Source organism: Gorilla gorilla, chromosome 16 (genome assembly GCF_029281585.2).
Source record: "Gorilla gorilla gorilla isolate KB3781 chromosome 16, NHGRI_mGorGor1-v2.1_pri, whole genome shotgun sequence".
NCBI lineage: Eukaryota > Metazoa > Chordata > Mammalia > Primates > Hominidae > Gorilla > Gorilla gorilla.
The window spans coordinates 50,319,919-50,340,261 of record NC_073240.2 but is presented as its reverse complement, the minus strand read 5'-3'; the positions used below and the strand labels follow the sequence as shown (position 1 = coordinate 50,340,261).

The 20,343-nt window shown below is 34.3% G+C and overlaps 1 protein-coding gene across 5 annotated transcripts in view; it reads left to right on the top strand.

Annotated features, from left to right (window-relative positions):
• FAM227B (family with sequence similarity 227 member B) overlaps positions 1-20,343 on the top strand; it is a 284,908-nt gene that overhangs the window by 78,313 nt on the left and 186,252 nt on the right. The window lies entirely within an intron of this gene.

Genomic DNA, 20,343 nt, shown 5'->3' with positions numbered 1-20,343 from the left:
CTTGAAAAGAACCCTGAGAAATGACCTATGAATACACATGGGTAAGAATCTCCTCCTAGTTATATAAAAAATCAAATTAATTCAAACATAAGAAACAAAAACGAAATGACCACTGCATTCAAACAAAGATACTACAAGAAAAGAACATGATGAAGGGCAGAAGAATTTTCTACAGACCTATTAGGAACTGAATTGTATCTTCCCCAAAATTCATATGCTGAAGTAAATTCATCTCTACTACACCTCACAATGTGACTGTATTTGGAGGTGTGATCTTTAAAGAAGCAATTAAGGTTAAATGGCATTACATGGGTGGGCTCTAATCCAGTATGATTGGCGTCCTTATAAGAAGTGGGAGAGATAAATGATATGAGCAACACGGTGGATTAGGTTATACCAGCTTTTATCTCTCTCACACGCACACAAAATAATTAGACAGCTACCCATGAACAAAAATAGTCCTAGAAGGAGTTAAGAGTCAAATTTAAAACCTACAGCAACACAGTACAGCAAAAACCAATAATTGCACAGAAAGGATTTCTGGGGAGATTGGCATATGTGAGACATCTGGATACAGCTAGGAACAAAGAAAGATGGGGAATATCAGAATCAGTCATGAGGCAGGTACCACTCTGGTCTCCAGTGGCCTGCTCTGCAAAGGATCCTAGCAACCTTTTCTACTAAGGACTTCAACAGTTCCTGAGGCAGCCACACACTCCCTGCAGCTTTCACATCAGATGTCCCCTTAGTGTTCATCCTTTCTGTCTTCAGGACACAGGACACTGCTGGCTCTTCCACTGAGCTGGTTAACCAACAGCCATTGCTGTTTTGACCTCCTGGAGAGAGAGAGAGACACTGCTGTGCTCCAGCCTCAATAAGAAGCCACTGTTGTGCTACCCAGGGCCAGGACCTACTCACATCCAAAACCATGCATGCCACAGACTCCAGAGCCACAGACACTCTTTGCATACCCACATTCTAGGCCTCAGCTTTGTTGCAGGAGCATGCATGTCCATGTTTCATATTCCAAAGTCATTTTCCCGACAAGCTAGCCTGCACCTGGGACCATGGAGCCACTTTTACTCCACACATGTCTGCACTTTAAATTCTAGCTCTACAGCCACTCCATAAACACCTCCTATGGACACCGGAGCCACTGCTGCAGCATCTGCATCTGCATCTGCATTGTGGACTCTAGAGCAACAGTAAATTTGCACATGCCCATGCTCTGGACCTCAGATCCTAGGGCAACACCTGTACCCATGACACTGGACCCACTGCAACACCACCTCAGATTCCTGAGCTCTGCCTGAATTTACTCTCCAGACCTCATTTTCTTGTTTCTCCAAAAGTTCCCATGTCCCACAAACCATTATTAATGCTGCTGCAGAGGGACCTGCACCACAGGCACCAATGTCCCTACTGCCCCAGACCCTGGAGCCACTGACTCTTCATGTGTACTCATACTCCAAATCCTGGCACCATGGCCACTTTGTGGGCACTGAACATCAGACACTGATGCCACCACTACTACCACCACGAAGATGCCCACAAACTGAACCTGGAATTTTTAGGGATATCTGTGGGCATGAATTCCACTATGGGAGAAAAAGAGATTAGTAAGATCCCAGCAGCCTTTGTAGCTGAAGACCCTAACAACCCTCACAGCCATTGCAGACACCACTAGCCTTGGCGACTGAGGATGCTGCAATTTTCAGTGATGCTGACCTCATCTGACAGAGCTGCATGGGGAATGTAAGCTGTTGCATGCTCACCAAGCCAGAAACACTACACCTCACCTAGCCAATGCCTTCACACCCACCCATAGTTGAAGCTCTTTCCCCACCAAAACCAGCATGTAAATTCTGGAAGAGGTGACGGCACCATCAAATGTGCAGATATTAATGCAAGGCAAAAAGAAACAAGGAAAACAAACATGATACCGCCAACAGAATGCAATAATTTTCTAGTAACTGACCCAAAGTAAATGGATACTCAACAATTTCCTGATAAAGAATTCAAAATAATTAAGGAAACTAAGTTAACTAAAAAGAGAACACAGACAACTAAACAATAGAAAAAGATACTTGAACACAATGAGGTCAATGAAGAAATAGGATTTTGAAAAACCAGAACTCTGGAGTTTAAGAATACAGTGAATGAAATGAAAAATGCCATAGACAGTGTCAACAGCAGACTTGATCAAGCAGAAGAAAGAATCTGTGAACTCTAAGACAGGTCAATTGAAAGTATCCAGTCAGAGGAGCAAAAGGAAAAAAGAATGAAGAAAGTCTACAGGGTTTATAGGAAACCATTAAAAGAGTTAAATTTTACATTGCAACCTTTTCAGATGAAGAGAGAGAAAGGGCAGGACCTGAAGCCTTGACCCACTGGAGCATTTGCACCCCCTGGTACCCAAAGTGAAGTAGCACCTCACCCCCTGGGGACCCAAAGTCTCAGCCTACCAGAGCATCCTGCTTCTCCAGTGCCAAAGCTGAGGCAATGCTTCACCTGCCAGGGACCCTAAGCTTAGGTGCCCCAGAGCAGTTGTGCCTTTGCGGCCAAACTGATGAAGTGCTCCATGTTCCAGGGAATCAGAAGCTTGGCTGAGCTGTCCTTGTCATCTTCATGTTGAGTAGGCTGAGGAAAAGGAGGAAAAAGAGGGATTGGTCTTGGCGGTGGTAGAGGCAGATGAAAATCCATACGTAAGTGAACCCAAGTACTTCAATTTATATTCTTGAAGTGTCAACCACATAATCAAACTCTCTCCTGGCTTGCAGAGTTTTTGTTGAAAAATCCACTGAAAGCCACCACACTCCCTTGTATGTGAGGAACTTTCTTTACCTTATTGCTTTCAAAATTTTCTGTCCGTGATTCTTTTTTTAACAGTACAGTTTTATTAACTAGTACATTCATGTTGTACATTAGATCTTTAGACTAGTTCATCCTACATGTCTGCTCCTTCATAGCCTCTAACCTTTATCATCCCATTCATGCTGTACCCCACCCACCTTGCCTGGTCCCGGTAACCAATATTTTATTCTTTATTTCTGTATCTTTGATTTTTCTTATTTTCCAAATATCAGTGAGATCATGAAATATTTTTATTTATGTGTCTGGCTTATTTCACTGGATTATTCCTTCCAGGTTCTACATTGTGGGGCAAATGGCAGGATCTCCTTTTTTAAAATGCTGAATAATATTCTGTTTTACATATACACCAAAATATTTTTATCCATTCATCAATCAATAAGCACTTAGGCTGTTTCTATACCTTGGCTATTGTGAGGAATGCTGCAATGAACATGGGAGTGCAGATACCCTTATGATGTGGTGATTTCATTTCCTTTGGGTAATATACCCAAAAGTGAGATTGCTGGGTCACATGGTAGTTCTATTTTAAATTTCTTTAGGAACTCTCATGCTGTTTTCCTCAATAGCTGCACCAGTCTACATTCTTACCAGTAGTGTACAAGGGTTCCCATTTATGCACACCCTTACCAATTTTTTTAATCTCTTGACTTTTTAATAGCCATTCTATGTGAGGTGATATTCATAGTGGTTTTAATTTGCATTTCCCTAAAAATTAATGATATTGAGCACCTTTTCATATACCTCTGTGTCTTTTCATATATTTGTATGTCTTCTTTGAAGGAATGTCTATTCAAATCATTGGCTTATTTATTAATTGGGTTGTTTTCTACTTTGAGTTGTATGAATTCTTTATAAATTACAGATATTACAATTAATAGATAGTAGTAATATTATTTGTCGATATATTTTCCTAATTTATAGGTTGCCATTTCATTTTATTGATTATTTTCTTTGACGTGCAGAAGACATTTAGTTTGATGTCATCCCATTTGTTTATTTTTGCTATTGTAGCCCAAGCTATTGGTATGATATCCAAATATTCATCACATATGTCAGTGTCAAGAAGCTATTGCCCTATGTTCTCATTTAGAAGTTTTATGACTTTATGTCTTACATTTAGGTAGCCTATCCATTTTTTTTGTGGAGTTTCTGAGTGGCATAAAATAAGGGTCCGTTTCATTCTTTTGCATGCAGAAATTCAGTTTTCCCAGCACCATTTATTGAAAAAACTATCTTTTCCTCATTGTGTTCTTTTGGTGCCCTTGTCAAAAATTAATTCACCACATATGTTTGTCATTTATTTCTGGGCCCTGTATTCTATACCTGATCTTTATGTTGGTGTTCATGCCAATACCATAGTTTTTAAAAATTATTATTTCTATAGCGTTTTAATATAATTTTAAATCAAGAGGTTTAATGCCTACAACTTTTTTTCCCTCATAATTGCTTTGCCCTCTCAGGATCTTTTGTGGTTCTATACAAATTTTAGAATTGTTTATTCTATTTCTGTGAAGAATGTCATTAAGATTTTGTTAGAGCTTGTGTTGACGTTGTATATAGGTTTGGGTAGTATGGACATATTAACCATATTGATTCTTCTGATACATAGCATGGGATATCTTTATTGTTGTCTTCTTCAATTTCTTTCTTCAGTGTTTTACAGTGTTCAGTCTGCAGACTTTTTACCTCCTTAGTTAAATTTATTCTTAAATAGTTATTTTTGACCCTCTTATTAAATGGAATTTTTTAAATATCTTTTTTGGATAGTTTGTTGTTAATACATAGAAATGTAATTGATTCTTGTATATTGACTTAGTATCCTGTAACTGCAGAAATCACTAATCAGTTCTAACTTTTTTGTGAATGCTTTAGGATTTTCTACAGATACTATTATGTCATCTGTAAATACAGATAATTTTATGTATTTCCTTTCCCATTTTCAAGTTTTTTCTTTCTTTCTTTTTTTTTTTTTTTTTTTTTTTTTTTTTGTCTGATTGCCCTTGCTAGTACTTCCAGCACTGTGTTAAAGAGAAATGCAAAGAGAGAGTATCCTTGTCTTGTACTGGATCTTAGTGGAAAAGTGTTCTGGTTTTTCCAATTGATTATAATGTTAGCCATGGGTTTTGCGTAAATGGCCTTCATTATGTTTAGGAACTTTATTTCTACATCTAAACTGTTGAGAGTTTTTATCAAAAGAATGTTGAACTTTATCAAATGCTTTTTTTGCATCAATTAATATGATCATGAGGCTATCATAACTGATTCTGTTGGTATGATGTGTCACATTGATTGAATTGCATTTATTAAACCAGCCTTGCATGCTAGGGATAAAGCCCACTTAGTGATGATGTATAATCTTTTTCATGTGCTTTTAAATTTGGTTTGCTAATATCTTATTAAGGATTTTTACATCATTGTTCATCAGAGAAATTGACCTGTCGTTTTCTTGTGATATCTCTGTCGGTTTCAGTACCAAGGTGATGCTGATCTCACTAAGTGTGTTTGGGAGTATTCTCTCTAGTTTTATTTCTAGAGTTTAAAGAGTATTGATATTAATTCTTCTTTATATGTTTGGTGGAATTCACCCATAAAGCCATCTGGTGTTGGGCTCTTCATTGTTGGGAGGTTTTTAATTACCTTTTCAATGTCTTTATTTGTTGTTGGTATGTTCCAGCTTCCTATTTCTTCCTGATTAATATTAATAGGTTGCATTTTTCTAGGTATTTGTCCATTCCATTTAGGTTTTTTCAATTTGCTGGCATATAATTGTTCATAATAGTCTCATAATTATTTTTATTTCAGAGGTATCTCTTGTAACGTCTCCACCTTCCTTTTTATTGTATTTATTTGAATATTCTCCCTTTTTTTAGTCTAGCTAAAGGTTTGTCCATTTTATTTCCTCAAAAAATGAACTCTTAGTTTTATTGATTTTTAAATGATTTTTCTATTTTCTATTTGCTTTGTTTCTGTTCTGTTTTTTGTTATTTCCTTCCTTCTGCTAACTTTGATTTTAATTTGCTCTTGTTATTCTAGTTCCTTAAGGCATAATGTTAGGTTATTTATTTGGGATTTTTTTTTCATATAGGCATTTGTTGCTATACATTTCCAACTCAGAACTCCATTTGCTGCATCCCACAGGTTTTAGTATGTCATGTTTCCATTTTCCTTTGTTCCAATTTTTCTTTAACTTCCCTTTTGATTTCTTCTTTGACCCATTGGCCAGGATTACATTGATTTCCAGATGTTTTTTTAATTTTCCCACATTCCTCATTATTAACTTGTAATTTCTGGCCATTGCGGTTGAAAACAATACTAGATACGATTTCAAACTTCTTGAATTTGTTAAAAAATTTTTGTGGCCTAACATATGGTTATCCTAGAGAATGTCCTATTTGCATAAGACAGAAATGTGCAATCTACTGCTGTTGGATGGAATGGTCTGTATATGTCTGTTATCACAGTGCAATCCAGTAATTTCATTATTAATCTTCTGTCTTCTTAATTTATCCAATGTTGAAAGCAGAGTGTTAAAGTCTTTTGTTATTATTGTATTGCTATCCATTTCTCATCTCATGTCAAATAATCTTTGGTTTATTTAGGCACTCTGATGTTGGGTGCATATATACTTTTAATTGTTACATACTCTTGATAAATTGATCCATTTATCATTAAAAAATAATGTTATTTGTCCGTTGTGACAGTTTTTGGCTTAAAGTCTACTTTGTTTTGCTATCATATGAGTGTTCTTTCCAAATTCATGTGGAACCTTGTTTCTCAGCATGGTAATATTGAGAGGTGAAACTTTAAGTAGAGTTTACTGGGAGGTGTCTGAATCATTTGGGCTCTACCTGCAGAGGTGACTTGCTGTTGGTCTTAAGGTAGTGAGTTCTTGCTCTCATGTACCTGAAATGGTTCTCATGGGAAATGATTACTTCCTGTGAGTGTGTTATGATATCAAAATAGACTGTTGTAATTATAATAGGATTTATGTAAGTCACATGGTAACTACAAAGTAAAAACCTACACTACAGTAGACCCACGAAAGATAGACAGAAAGGAAGCAAATTATACAGCCAGAGAAAATAATAAAATCACAAAGGAAGACAGCAAGAAAGTAATAAATGAGCAAAGTATCTACAAAACAACCAGAAAACGAAAAACAAAATGGTAGGAGTAAGTCCTTACGTTTCAATTGCATTGAATTTAAATGGATTACAATCTCCAATCAAAAGATAGAGAAGGGCTGAATGGATTAAAAAACAACACCCAGCTATATGCTGCCTACAAGAGACTTATTTCAGCTTTGAGGATGCACTTAGACAGAAAGTGACAAGAGGAAAACAGATAATCCATGCAAATGATAATAAAAGAGAGTGAGAAAAGCTCTATTTCTATCAGATAAAATGGACATTAAAACAAAAACTTAAAAAAAGAGACAGAGGTTATTCATATAATAATAAAGCAGTCAATTCATAAAGAGGATATAACAATAGTAAATATATATGCACTAGATGTTGGAGCACCTAAATATATAAAGCAAATATTAACAGAACTGAGGGAAGAAGTAGACTACAAAGCAATAATAATAGGAGACTGTAAGACCCTATTTTCAAAAATTGATAGATTTCTACAGAGAAAACTAGTAGGGAAACAAAGGACTTGACAACACTGTAGACAAAATGGACCTAACAGACATATACAGAACATTCCATCCAAAGCAGCAGAATGCACATTTTTCTCACATGCACACAAAACATTTTCCAGGATAGGTCATATGTTGGGCCACAAAACAAGTCTTAACCACTTTAAGAAGACTGAAATCGTATCAAGCATCTCTTCTGACCACGATGACATGAAATTAAAAATCAGTAATAGGAAGAGGAAAATTTATAAATATATAGAAACTGAACACCCGTTGGGTCAAGAAAGAAATCAAAAGGAAAATCAAAATATCTTGAGGAAAAAATGAAAATGGAAGCAACATATCAAAACTTATGGGATACAATAAAAGCAACTGGAGGATGTGCCATTGATGGAGCAGTGTGGGGGGGGACACACAAAAATGTGCACCACAAACTGTTTTAAACATAAAAAATTTAGGGAGTTTTAGTCACACGAGCCTTTCTTAAGGACTTACAAGTGGCCATATGCTAGCCAATTAAAATATGAAAAAGATTGTATGGTTTGTACCTACAACGATTTGTAAAGATAAATGTAAATATTTTGGTGAATGAGCATAAGTAGTTTTTTCTTCTTATTTAACTTTGTAGTTAGAGCTGTGTGACTCTATGATCTTAGAAAAATCACATCATTTTCTTGATCTGTTTACTTTGTAAAGTTGTTCTGATTAAACAATAAAATGGTTTTTTGAGAATTCTAATATTTTAATAATATTGTTGAATATTAATTACGATTATAATTGGAAAAATTCTGTAAATGCTCTTTTTTAAGAAGATATGGCATACTTGATGCTTTTTGCATTATTCTGAAGCAATTTTCATTCCCGTTTTCTCTAGACTATTTTGTCTAATTTTCCACCAAAGAAACAATCATTTTATTTGCAATTTTTACTTGACAAAAATATTTGTCATTAATTTTGCTTGTATTGTCATTACTTTCTCTCAGTCTTTTTAAATGATTGTTTGCTGTTCTTTTTTAACTTACAGAGCTGAAAGTTTTGTACATTATTTTCATATTTATTGCTTAGTAATAAAAGATTCAAGGCTATGAGTTTACCCCTGAGTAAACCTTTATTTATATCTCATGATGTTTAACTATAATTTTTTCACCACAGGCTTTCTTCATTATATGATTCTAATCCCTAAAAATGTTTCAAATAGCAAATTTTCAAATAGTGGCAACTGACATTTGATAATTTAATTGAGAGGAATATCAGTGTGCTCCCACGCCATTCAAAAACCCCAACCAGCTTCCCTAAATATCTGTTATCATTTATCTATTATATAAAGATAATCCCTTAAATATCTATATAATATTATGTATATTTTATATATAGATATTCCCTTAAATAGCTATATAATATTATGTATATTATATATAGATATTCCCTTAAATAGCTATAGTAATCCACCAAGGATTTCTTCATAAGTCATTTAATAGACAAAGTAACTACCTGTTTATCTAGTAACAAACTTATTAATGGATATGTTTTTTGGCAGTATTCAACAACAATGTACAATAATGACCACAAATTATATTTGCCTTCTTAAGGAAATGAATAAGTGCTGAAATGTAAATGAACAATGAAATATGTAGTAAACATATTGAATATATTATCTAAATTGTGCCAGGGTTGCACGTTCTCTCAGGCGTTTGGCAGAGAGAAACACTGGGCCTCTTGGAGGACTAAACCCACAGTCTAAAGACAGGGAAGATGATGGGAGTAATGCACAATGCTTTTAAACAACAAAAGCATGAGACATGATCCTTTCTGGAAAATAGCTGATGTACAAGTGCAGCATTAGCTGTATCTTCTCACCTAGGCTCCCAAGAAATCTAAACATTTTCACAATGAATGAGATATTTTGTGTTTTTATATTCAGAAATGGAATTTTGATTTTAAATATTTGCAAGTTGTTATAGAGAATATTCAAATCTTGAAGAATTCTGATAGAGATATCTTATTTCCCTACACTTTAAACATTTTATTACTGATTTTTAAATTTTTCTATGATTATTTATTTTTAACATTATTTTATTGAAATCTAATATACATCCAGTACATTACACAAATCTGTAGGATGTGCCTTGATACATAGTATATAATATATATAAGTGTACACAATCCATAATATATGTACACAGACATATATACATGAAATCAACATACACATCAAGGTACGGAACATTTCCAGCATGTAGTTGCAATTTTGGTTTGTATTTTTACCTAAGAATCTTTCAAAATAGTGCTTTTTAGTGGCAAAGAATTTCATGTTTATAATTTAATTATTAGTTTAAACTTTTTTATATTATCTTAAATACTGTGGCCTGTGTATTATCCTTGTATTTTAGAATGTATTGAGTTGTTCTTGTCATGTAATAATGCATAGTAAAACATTATAAATGGAATCTAATGACTTGAAAACAAAAGAATATTCTCTGTTGGAAATAAGATACTATGTATTATATTTGTGATTCTATAGAATGTTGTACACTTGTGCTTCTGTAGGGTTTTCTTTATATTTCTTTATATTTACAGTAGTTTTAATATGTGTTGCACTTTTAATTAATAAAAATATATTTTCTTCTATTAAAACTCAAATGAGTTTACAAATAAGGGAAATATTCTCTTTTTTGTCTAACATATATCTTACTTGAACAGTTTAGATACATTTGTTACTCTTCTTTTTACAATAAATAAGTTTTTGGTATTTTAGCTACTAATAATTTAACATTGGAGCAATTTTAGAGATACATACAATTCAATTTTTTCTAGCCTTTCATTATAGTTCTATTACAACAGAGGCAAAGAAATTGATTTCACTTTTACCCAATGGTATCTCAAAAAATGTTAATTTTTTTTTCTTGCAGAAAGAATCTCTTAGTCATTTGCCATAACTATTTTGATATCTTCAGATTAATTCTACCAGTCATAACCTTATAAAACTTCCTGAAACAAGATCAGTTTTTGTTTACTTTAGTTAGAACTATCTATTCTGATATTTAAATAGTATAGAGCATGTATATTAGTGTTCTTGCTAGGCAGTTTGTGTGTGGAATGATTTTATTGATGCTTTGAAGTATGCTTGAAGACCCATAGGAGTGGCCTAAAGTAAACATTCCAAACTGAATTGACCACAGCATTTCAAAACCATTCTGTGTGAATCTCCTGGATAATTGATATTGCCTCATCTTCATCTGTTACATATATTGTTTTCTAAATACATAATAGGAATCAATTAAAAGCATAATAATTGCAAAAAAAGCATTAAAATTGTATTTGTAGATGATATGATATATCCATGGAAAACTCTAGACAGTCAATAGTAAAACTAATTTGAACAAAAGTGTTTCAAAGATAGCCACATATAAAAACTTAAGGGCAAATGATTAAACAAACTATGGTGCATCTGTGCCATGGAAAACTACTCAGCAATAAAAAGGGAATGGATTATGGATATATGAAATGACTTGGATAAATCTCTAAAGAATTATGCTGAGTGAATAAAGTCAATCCCAAAAGTTCGTATAGTATTTGATTTCATTTATATAACAATCTTCAAGTTACAAAATTACAGAAATTGGGAAAAGATTAGTACTAGCCAAGATTTAGAGATGAGAGAAGAAACTGGGAAGGAAAAAGAGTAGATGTGACTATAAGCAAGCAGTTTGAGAGATACTTGTGATGGATCTATTCTGTATCTTGACTCTATCAATGTCTGTATCCTAGTGTGATATTGCACTATAGTTTTACCAGGTGTTACCATTGTGGGAAACTGAGTGAAAAGTACAGAGTATCTCCTTGTATTATTTCTTGCAACTCTATGTACATCTACAATTATCTCAAATAAGAAGTTTAATTTAAAAAAATCAAACCTACATTTTCTTTTGTGCGTATGTTGTTTTTTAGATTATTTTAGATTATTTTTGATGCAGGTACGTGTGCAGGTTTGTTACATAGATATATTGTGCAATGGTGATATTTGGGCTTCTAGTAAACCCATCACCCAGATAGTAAACACAGTACCCAATAGTTCATTTTTTAACTCTGACCCTCCTCTCAACCTCCCCTCTTTTGGAGTCCTCAGTGTCTTTTTTTTATCTTTATATCCATGTGTACCCATTGTTTAGTTCCCACTTATAAGTGAGAATATATGGTATTTGGTTTTCAGCTTCTGAGTTATTTCTCATAGAATAATGACATCCAGCTCCATCCATATTGCTGCAGAAACATGATTGTATTACCTTTTATGGCTGCACAGTATTCCTTGGTGTATATATTCCATATTTTCTTTATCTGATCATCCATTGATAGACACTTAGGTTTATTCCAAGACTTTGCTATTGTGAATAGTGTTGTGATAAACATATGAGTGCAGGTGTCTTTTTTGTATAGTGATTTGCTTTCCTTTGGGTTTATACCCAGTAGTAGGACTGCGGGGTTCAATGGTAGTTTTATTTTTAATTCTTTGAGAAATCTCCATGCTTTTTCCCATAGGAGTTACTGTATTATACATTCCCATAAATGGTGTGTAAGTTACCTTTTCTCCACATCCTCACCAGTATCTCTTATTTTTGACTTTTTGATAATAGCCATTCTGATTGGTTTGAGATGGTATCTCATTATGGTTTTAATGTGATAATCAGTGATGTTGAGCATTTTTTCTTATGTTTGTTGGTTGCTTTTATGTTTTCTTTTGAGAAATGTCTGTTCATGTCCTTTGCCCACTTTTTAATGGAGTGTTTTTCTCTTGTTGTTTGTAGATTGTGAAAATTAGTCCTTTGTCAGAGGCACAATTTGCAAATACTTTTTCTCATTCTGTAGATTGTCTGTTTACTCTGTTTATTATTTCTTTTGCTGTGCAGACGGTTTTTAGGTTACGTCTCACTGGTCTGTTTTGTTTTCATTGCATTTGCCTTTGAAGTCTTAGTCATAAATTCTTTGCCCAAGACAATGTCAAGAAGAATTCTTCCTAGTTTTTTTTTTCTGGAATTATTTTATAGTTTCAGTTCTTATATTTCAGTCTTTCATCTATCTTAGGTTAATTTTTGCATACGATGAGAGATAGGGGTCCAGTTTCATTTTCTGCATATGGCTATCCAGTTTTCCCAGCACCATTTATTGAATAGGTGTTCTTTCTCTATTGTTTATTTTTGTTGACTTAGTCATAGATCAATAGGTTGCAGATATGTGGGTTTATTTATAGGTTCTCTATTTTGTTTCACTGATCTATGTGTCTATTGTACCAGCACTATGTTATTGGGTTACTATAGCTTTGTAGTTTAACTTGAAGTCATGTGATGTGATACCTCCAACTTTGTTGTTTTTGCTGAATTGCTTTGGATACACAGGCATTTTTTGATTCCATATTAATTTTAGGGTTGTTTTTTCTAATCCTGTCAAAAAAAGACATTAGTAATTTGATAGGAATTGCATTGAATCAGTAGATTGTTTTGGGCATCATGGTCATTTTAATGATATTGATTCTTACAACCCATAAACATGGGATCTTTTTTGATTCATTTGTGTCTTCTGTGATTTCTTTCGTCAGTGTTATGTAGTTCTCTTTGTAGAGTTCTTTCACTTTCTTAGTTAAATGTATTCCTAGGTATTTAATTTTTGTGTATATGTCTGTTGTAAATGGGACTGAGTTTTGGTTTGGTTTTAGCTTGAACATTATCAGTGTGTAGAAATGCTACTGATTTCTGTACACTGTTTTATTTTCTGAAACTTTACTGAAATAATTTATTAAATCTGTGAGTCTTTTGGAGGAATACTTAAGGTTTTCTTTTTTTTTTCTTTTTTTTTCTTTTCTTTTATTTTTTTACTATTATACTTTAAGTTTTAGGGTACATGTGCACATTGTGCAGGTTAGTTACATATGTATACATGTGCCATGCTGGTGCGCTGCACCCACTAACTCGTCATCTAGCATTAGGTATATCTCCCAATGCTATCCCTCCCCTCTCCCCCCACCCCACCACAGTCCCCAGAGTGTGATATTCCCCTTCCTGTGTCCATGTGATCTCATTGTTCAATTCCCACCTATGAGTGAGAATATGTGGTGTGGTGTTTGGTTTTTTGTTCTTGCGATAGTTTACTGAGAATGATGATTTCCAATTTCATCCATGTCCCTACAAAGGACATGAACTCATCATTTTTTTTGGCTGCATAGTATTCCATGGTGTATATGTGCCACATTTTCTTAATCCAGTCTATCATTGTTGGACATTTGGGTTGGTTCCAAGTCTTTGCTATTGTGAATAATGCCGCAATAAACATACGTGTGCATGTGTCTTTATAGCAGCATGATTTATAGTCGTTTGGGTATATACCCAGTAATGGGATGGCTGGGTCAAATGGTATTTCTAACATAGGTTAGTGTGCGGATAAAAGAGAAGTTGCCCTGCATTTATGTTTTACACCATGGACCTCATAAGAAAGCTTAGGGATAGTGTGACAATCCTGAGAATGTCTGGGAGAATGGAAGAGCAGTCACTGAAGGAAAGGGATAAAGCCCCTACTCTATGTAAAAAATAACAATAAAAAAATTTTTTTAAGTCTTGGCATGGGGACAGCAAACCCTATTGTCCTTAAAGAACTGGTGAAGACCTGATTTACCTACAAGAAAGAAGCAGAGAAAAAACCCTCTACTTGTGAGGCCAGGACTACATACCACATCCAAAATATTAGAGGTGTGCTACAGCTGGAGCAAGTCTGGATCATTGAGAAGACCCCATTCCAAGACACAGGAACATAGCCCATCACTGAGCTGATTCAGGGCAACGGAGGATATCCCATTGCCACCCATCTAACAAACATCAACTAACAAATATCAGCAGTTTATTTCTGAGAGAGGGGAAAGTAGTGTATAAAAATACTGTTTTTGAGAAGAAGGCACAAAGAGAAGATCTAAAGTTGATAGACAAACAGACAAACACAACAAAACACTTCTGGAATAATAGTTCCCATCCTAAGAGGAATTTGAAGCATACGCAGTACTAAAAGTAATAATAGCAACAAGAAAACATAAACACAGTTCATTCTAGACTAGATTTGGTCAGTTTCTCACACTAAATTTGAGCAAAAGAAGAAGCCCATTTTCAGGCATGAAAACTACTTATCTCATCTTTACTACACTGCATAATATATTTGGTCTTCAACAAAAATTACAAGGTATGCAAAAAAGCCATAGAAAAAGAAAACACTGTCAAGCGAAAAAGCAATCAACAGAATCAGTTTCAGGTAAGGCTCATAGATTGCAATATCAGACAGGAAATTTGAAATAACCATAATTAATATGTGAAAGGCTTTGGTGGAAAAGGTGCACAACATGCATACTTAGATGTGTAATTTCAGCAGAGACATTGAAAACTCTAAGAAAGGATCAAATGAGAAACACATGAACAGAGATGAAGAATGTCATTGACAAACTTATCACATAAACTTGTCACACCCAAGGAAAGAATCCATTAACTTGAACATAGATCAGAGAAATTACCCAAACTGAAACACAGAGAGAAAAAAGAGTGAAAAATACAGAACAGAGCATCCAAGACCTGTAAGACAACCTGAAACTGTCAGGCATATATGTAATTGGAATCCCTAAAGGAGAAAAGAGAGAATATATTATAAAAGAAATATTTGAGAAGGTAATGGCTGAGATCTTCCTAAATGGAAAAGAGTGGTCTTTTCAAAAAATTGTCCTGGAGCTCGTGGATATTCATAAGTTGAAAAATAAACTTTGATTCAAATCTTCTAACCTATGTAAAAATTAACTGAAATGGATTATAACCCTAAGTGTAAAACTTAAAACTATAAAACTTTTGGAAGAAAGCATGAAAGAAATTTTTGTGACAATAGGTTAGGCACAATTTGTTAGCTAAGACATCAAAAGCGTAGTGCATAAAAGAAAAATCTTGACAAATTGGATTTAATCAAAATTAAGAACTTCTGTTACTCAGAAGGCACTGTTAATAGAAATGAAAAGAAAATTCACAGCCTGGAAGAAAACACTGGCGTATCATATTTATAATAAAAGATTGGTATCGAGACATATGAAGAGCTCAAAATTCACTGAAAAGAAATCAAACATCTCAATTTAAAAATGGGTGAAATATTTAAATGGAATAGGAAGAGAGGAAGTCATATTATATCTGTTTGCAGATAACATGACCCTATATTTAGAAAACCACATAGTCTCAGCCCCAAAACTCCTTAAGCTGATAAGTAACTTCAGCAAAGTCTTAGAATACAAAATCAATATACAAACATCACAAGCATTCCTATACATTAACAATAGACAAGCAAAGAGCCAAATCATGAATAAACTCCCATTCACAACTGCTACAAAGAGAATAAAATACCTAGGAATACAGCTAACAAGGGACATGAAAGACCTCTTCAAGGAGAGCTACAAACCACTGCTCATGGAAATAAGAGAGGACACAAACAAATGGAAAAACATTCTATCCTCATGGATAGGAAAAATCAATATCGTGAAAATGGCCATACTGCCCAAAGTAATTTATAAATTTAATTCTATTTCCAGCAAACTACCATTGACATTCTTCACAGAATTAGCAAAAACTACTTTAAAATTCAGATGGAACCAAAAAAAGAGCCCACATAGCCAGGACCTTCCTAAGCAAAAAGAACAAAGCTGGAGGCATCACACTACCTGACTTCAAACTATCCTACAAGGTTACAGTAACCAAAACAGCAAGGTACTGGTACCAAAACAGACATATAGACCAGTAGAACAGAGACCTCAGAAATAAGACCACACATCTACAACTATCTGATCTTTGGCAAACCTGACAAAAACAAGCAATGGGGAAAGATTCCCTATTTAATAAGGTGCTGGGGAAACTGGCTAGCCATATGCAGAAAACTAAAACTGGACCCATTCCTTATACCTTACATAAAAATATAACTCAAGATGGATTAAAGACTTAAACATAAAACCAAAAACCATAAAAACCCTAGAAGAAAACCTAGGTAATACCATTCAGGACATAGGCATGGGCAAAGATTTAATGATGAAATTGCCAAAAGCAATTGCAACAAAAGCTGAAATTGACAAATGGGATCTAATTAAACTAAAGAACTTCTGCACAGCAAGAGATCATCAGAGCAAACAGGCAACCTACAGAGTGGGAGAAAATTTTTGCAAGCTACCCATCTGACAAAGGTTTAATATCCCGAGTGTACAAGGAACTTAAACAAATTTACAAGAAAAAAACAACCCCATCAAAAAGTGGGCAAAGGATATGAACAGACACTTCTCAAAAGAAGATATTTATGTGGCCAACAAATATATCAAAAAAAGCCCAACATCACTGATCATTAGAGAAATGCAAATCAAAGCCACAGTAAGATACCATCTCACACCAGTCAGAATGGTGGTTATTAGAAAGTCAAGAAACAACAGATGTTGGTGAGGCTGTGGAGAAATAGGAACACTTTTACATTGTTGGTGGTAATGGAAATTAGTTCAACCATTGTGGAAGACAGTGTGGCTATTCCTCAAGGATCTAGAATCAGAAATACCATTTGATCCAGCAATTCCATTGCTAGATATATACCCAAAGGAATATAAATCATTCTATTATAAAGATGCATGCACATGTATGTTTATTGCAGCACTATTCACAATATCAAAGACATGAAACCAACCCAAATGTCCATCAATGATAGACTGGATAAAGAAAATGTGTTACATATACACCATGGAATACTATGCAGCCACAAAAAAAGAATCAGATCATGCCCTCTGCAGGGACATGGATGAAGCTAGAAGCCATCATCCTCAGCAAACTAACACAGGAATAGAAAACCAAGCAACTCATGTTTTCACTCATAAGTGGGAGTTGAACAATGAGAACACATGGACACAGGGAGGAGAAAAACACACACCAGGGCCTGTTGAGGGGGGAGAGGGTGAGGCGAGAGAAAGGAGAGCATCAGGACAAATAGCTAATGCATGCAGGGCTTAAAACCTAGGTGACAGGTTCATAGGTGCAGCAAACCACCATGGCACATGTATACCTATGTAACAAACCTGCACATTCTGCACATGTATCCCAGAATGTAAAGTTAAATAAATAAATAATTAAAAAAATAAATATTTGAATAGGCACCTTATCAAAGAATTCATATGAACCTAAGAACATCATCTCAATTATTGGCATAGCCATAATAATTCTGGAAGATTGTGGGTAATGATAAGGGACAAAAAATAATTCAGAAAGAAATGTACAACTCTTAGTAATTAATAGAAGAAGCAAGCAAAAAAATGAAACCTAGGACAGGTATAAACGATTTAAATAACATGATTAACAAACATGAAGTAATGTATACATATAGAACACTACAATTGAAAAATATACATTACTTTCAAACACAAAATATTTATAAAAATTCTTTTTATATTCAGCCAAAAATCAAATACTTCCAGCTTTCAAGAGATTTAAATCATATGGAATCATTCATTAAATGCAGTGCAATATATTAGAAACTATGATCAAAAAATAGGAAGTCTTTATGTAAGTTGAAAATTAAAAATATGTGCCTACGTGTGTAACTATGTAACAAACATGCACGTTCTGCACATGTACCCCAGAACTGAGAGTATAATAATAATAAAAAGAAATATGTGCCTAATAACATGCTCATCTATCTGAGCCCCCACCCAGTTCTGTTCCCTTGCTGGAGAGGCATTGTGATCACTGGGTACATACCCAAAGAAATATAAATCATTCTATTATAAATACATGTACATGTGTGTTCATTGCAGTACTGTTAACTATAGCAAAGACATAGAATCAACCCAAATGCCCATCAATGATAGGCTGGATAAAGGATATGCGGTACATATACACCATGGAATGCTATGCAACCACAGAAAGGAACGAGATCATGTCCTTTGCAAGGATATGGATGCATCTGGAAGCTATTTTCCTGAACAAACTAACCCAGGAACAGAAAACCAAACACTGCATGTTCTCACTTATAAGTGGAAGCTGAACGATAAGAACACACGGACATATGCAGGGGAACAACACACACTAGGGCCTATTGGGGATGCAGAGGGAGGGAGAGCATCAGGAAGAATAGCTAATGGATGCTGGGCTTAGTACCTAGGTGATGGGGATCTGTGCAGCAGATCATCATAGTACACGTTTATCTATATAACAAACCTGCACATCCACACATGTTCCCTGGAACTTAAAAGTTAATGAAAAAATAAAATAAGAAATATGTGCCTACTAACTCAATCTTCAAAGAAGATATCATAATGGAAATTAGAGAAACGGAAACTAGTTTTGAACAAGTTGACAAGAATAAATACTGTGTCTCAAAATATATAAGATGATAGCTAAGGTTCTTGGAAGGTAATTTATGGCCTTTAATGTGTATTTTCAAAAAAGAATAAAGACTGAAGACCACAGTGATCTGTTTAAGCATCCATCTCAAATGGGAAGAAACTAACCCTTCAGAAGCCTTTTTGTTTTTGACATCTCAGTTCTCTATATTATATTCAAAAAGAGAAAACAGAGAGAAAGCAAATAAATAATCAAAGAATTACTTCAAAAAGTTTTCCATGCTTGAAAAACTTGAGTTTCTAGTTTGAAAGAGGTTATCTAGTGCTTAGGACAATGGATAAAAATTGCTGTATGCCATAGTAAATTGTGAGTCCTCAGAACCCAGAGAACAAAAAGAAAATGCTAAAAAAAAAAAAAACTTGCAGAGAACAGAAAGATTAAGAAACAGAATTGTATCATCCCTCTTAACAGCAGCTTTGAAAGATGGAAGACAATGGAACAATGTCTTACAAATTCTAAGGGAGAATTATTTATAACCTAGGACCCTAGACCCAACCAATTTGTCAAGTAAGTGTAAAGTTGAACTAAAGACATTGTTAACTTATATACATCTTTTCTCATCAAGTTATTGGAGAAAAAAAACCACCAAAATAAGGCATAAATTGATGAAGAGGTTAAGATGAGAGTCAAGAAATGGAGGCTTTAGCACCTGAGACATGTAAATTGAATCTCCAAAATATTGGTGAAGGGAGCTCCCTAAATGATAACTGCACAGGCCTAATGAAAAAATTTGTTCAGATTTGAGCACATTGGCAGGCTTTGGGAGAGATGTCTCTAAGAATATTAAACTGAAAGCATCTCTAATGCATCTGAATGTATTCAAAGGCAATTTAGACAGTAGTGGGGGGAGCAGTTTGGAGCTAAGTTAATTGTAAGTACATAGAACATAAGAAAACAAAAACATCCAACAATTATTAACTTCAGATAAAGAAATTTTCTTAAGAAAATAAGTATAGCAGATTCATTTTTAAAGTCTCAATTGTCCACATTATTCTCTATATTCAAAAAGAGAAAACTGGTTCAGCTGTCAACAAGATTTTACATAGTTATAATAATGTAAATGCTGATATTCACACAATGAAAATTATAACAGTTGATATTATGTAAAGAATAGAAAGTTAGCTTGTATGTGGTGATAATGGGATAGGATGGTGAAAGATCGTTAAATCTTTATCTTCCCTAGTTGGACGTCAATAGAATGCCTAAAATTAATACATCAAAATGAACAATATAGCCCTTTTTTGTGTGTGCTATGGTTATGGGTCCCAGATAAAGATAGTTGTTTCTGGGAAGCAAGATATGGTCTTGGGGATGTGTGAGGAACTATGGGACTTTGGAAATTAAACAAATAGTTTGGCATATAGTTTCACTCTTTAAATTGTATGTCTGTATAAATTTTAT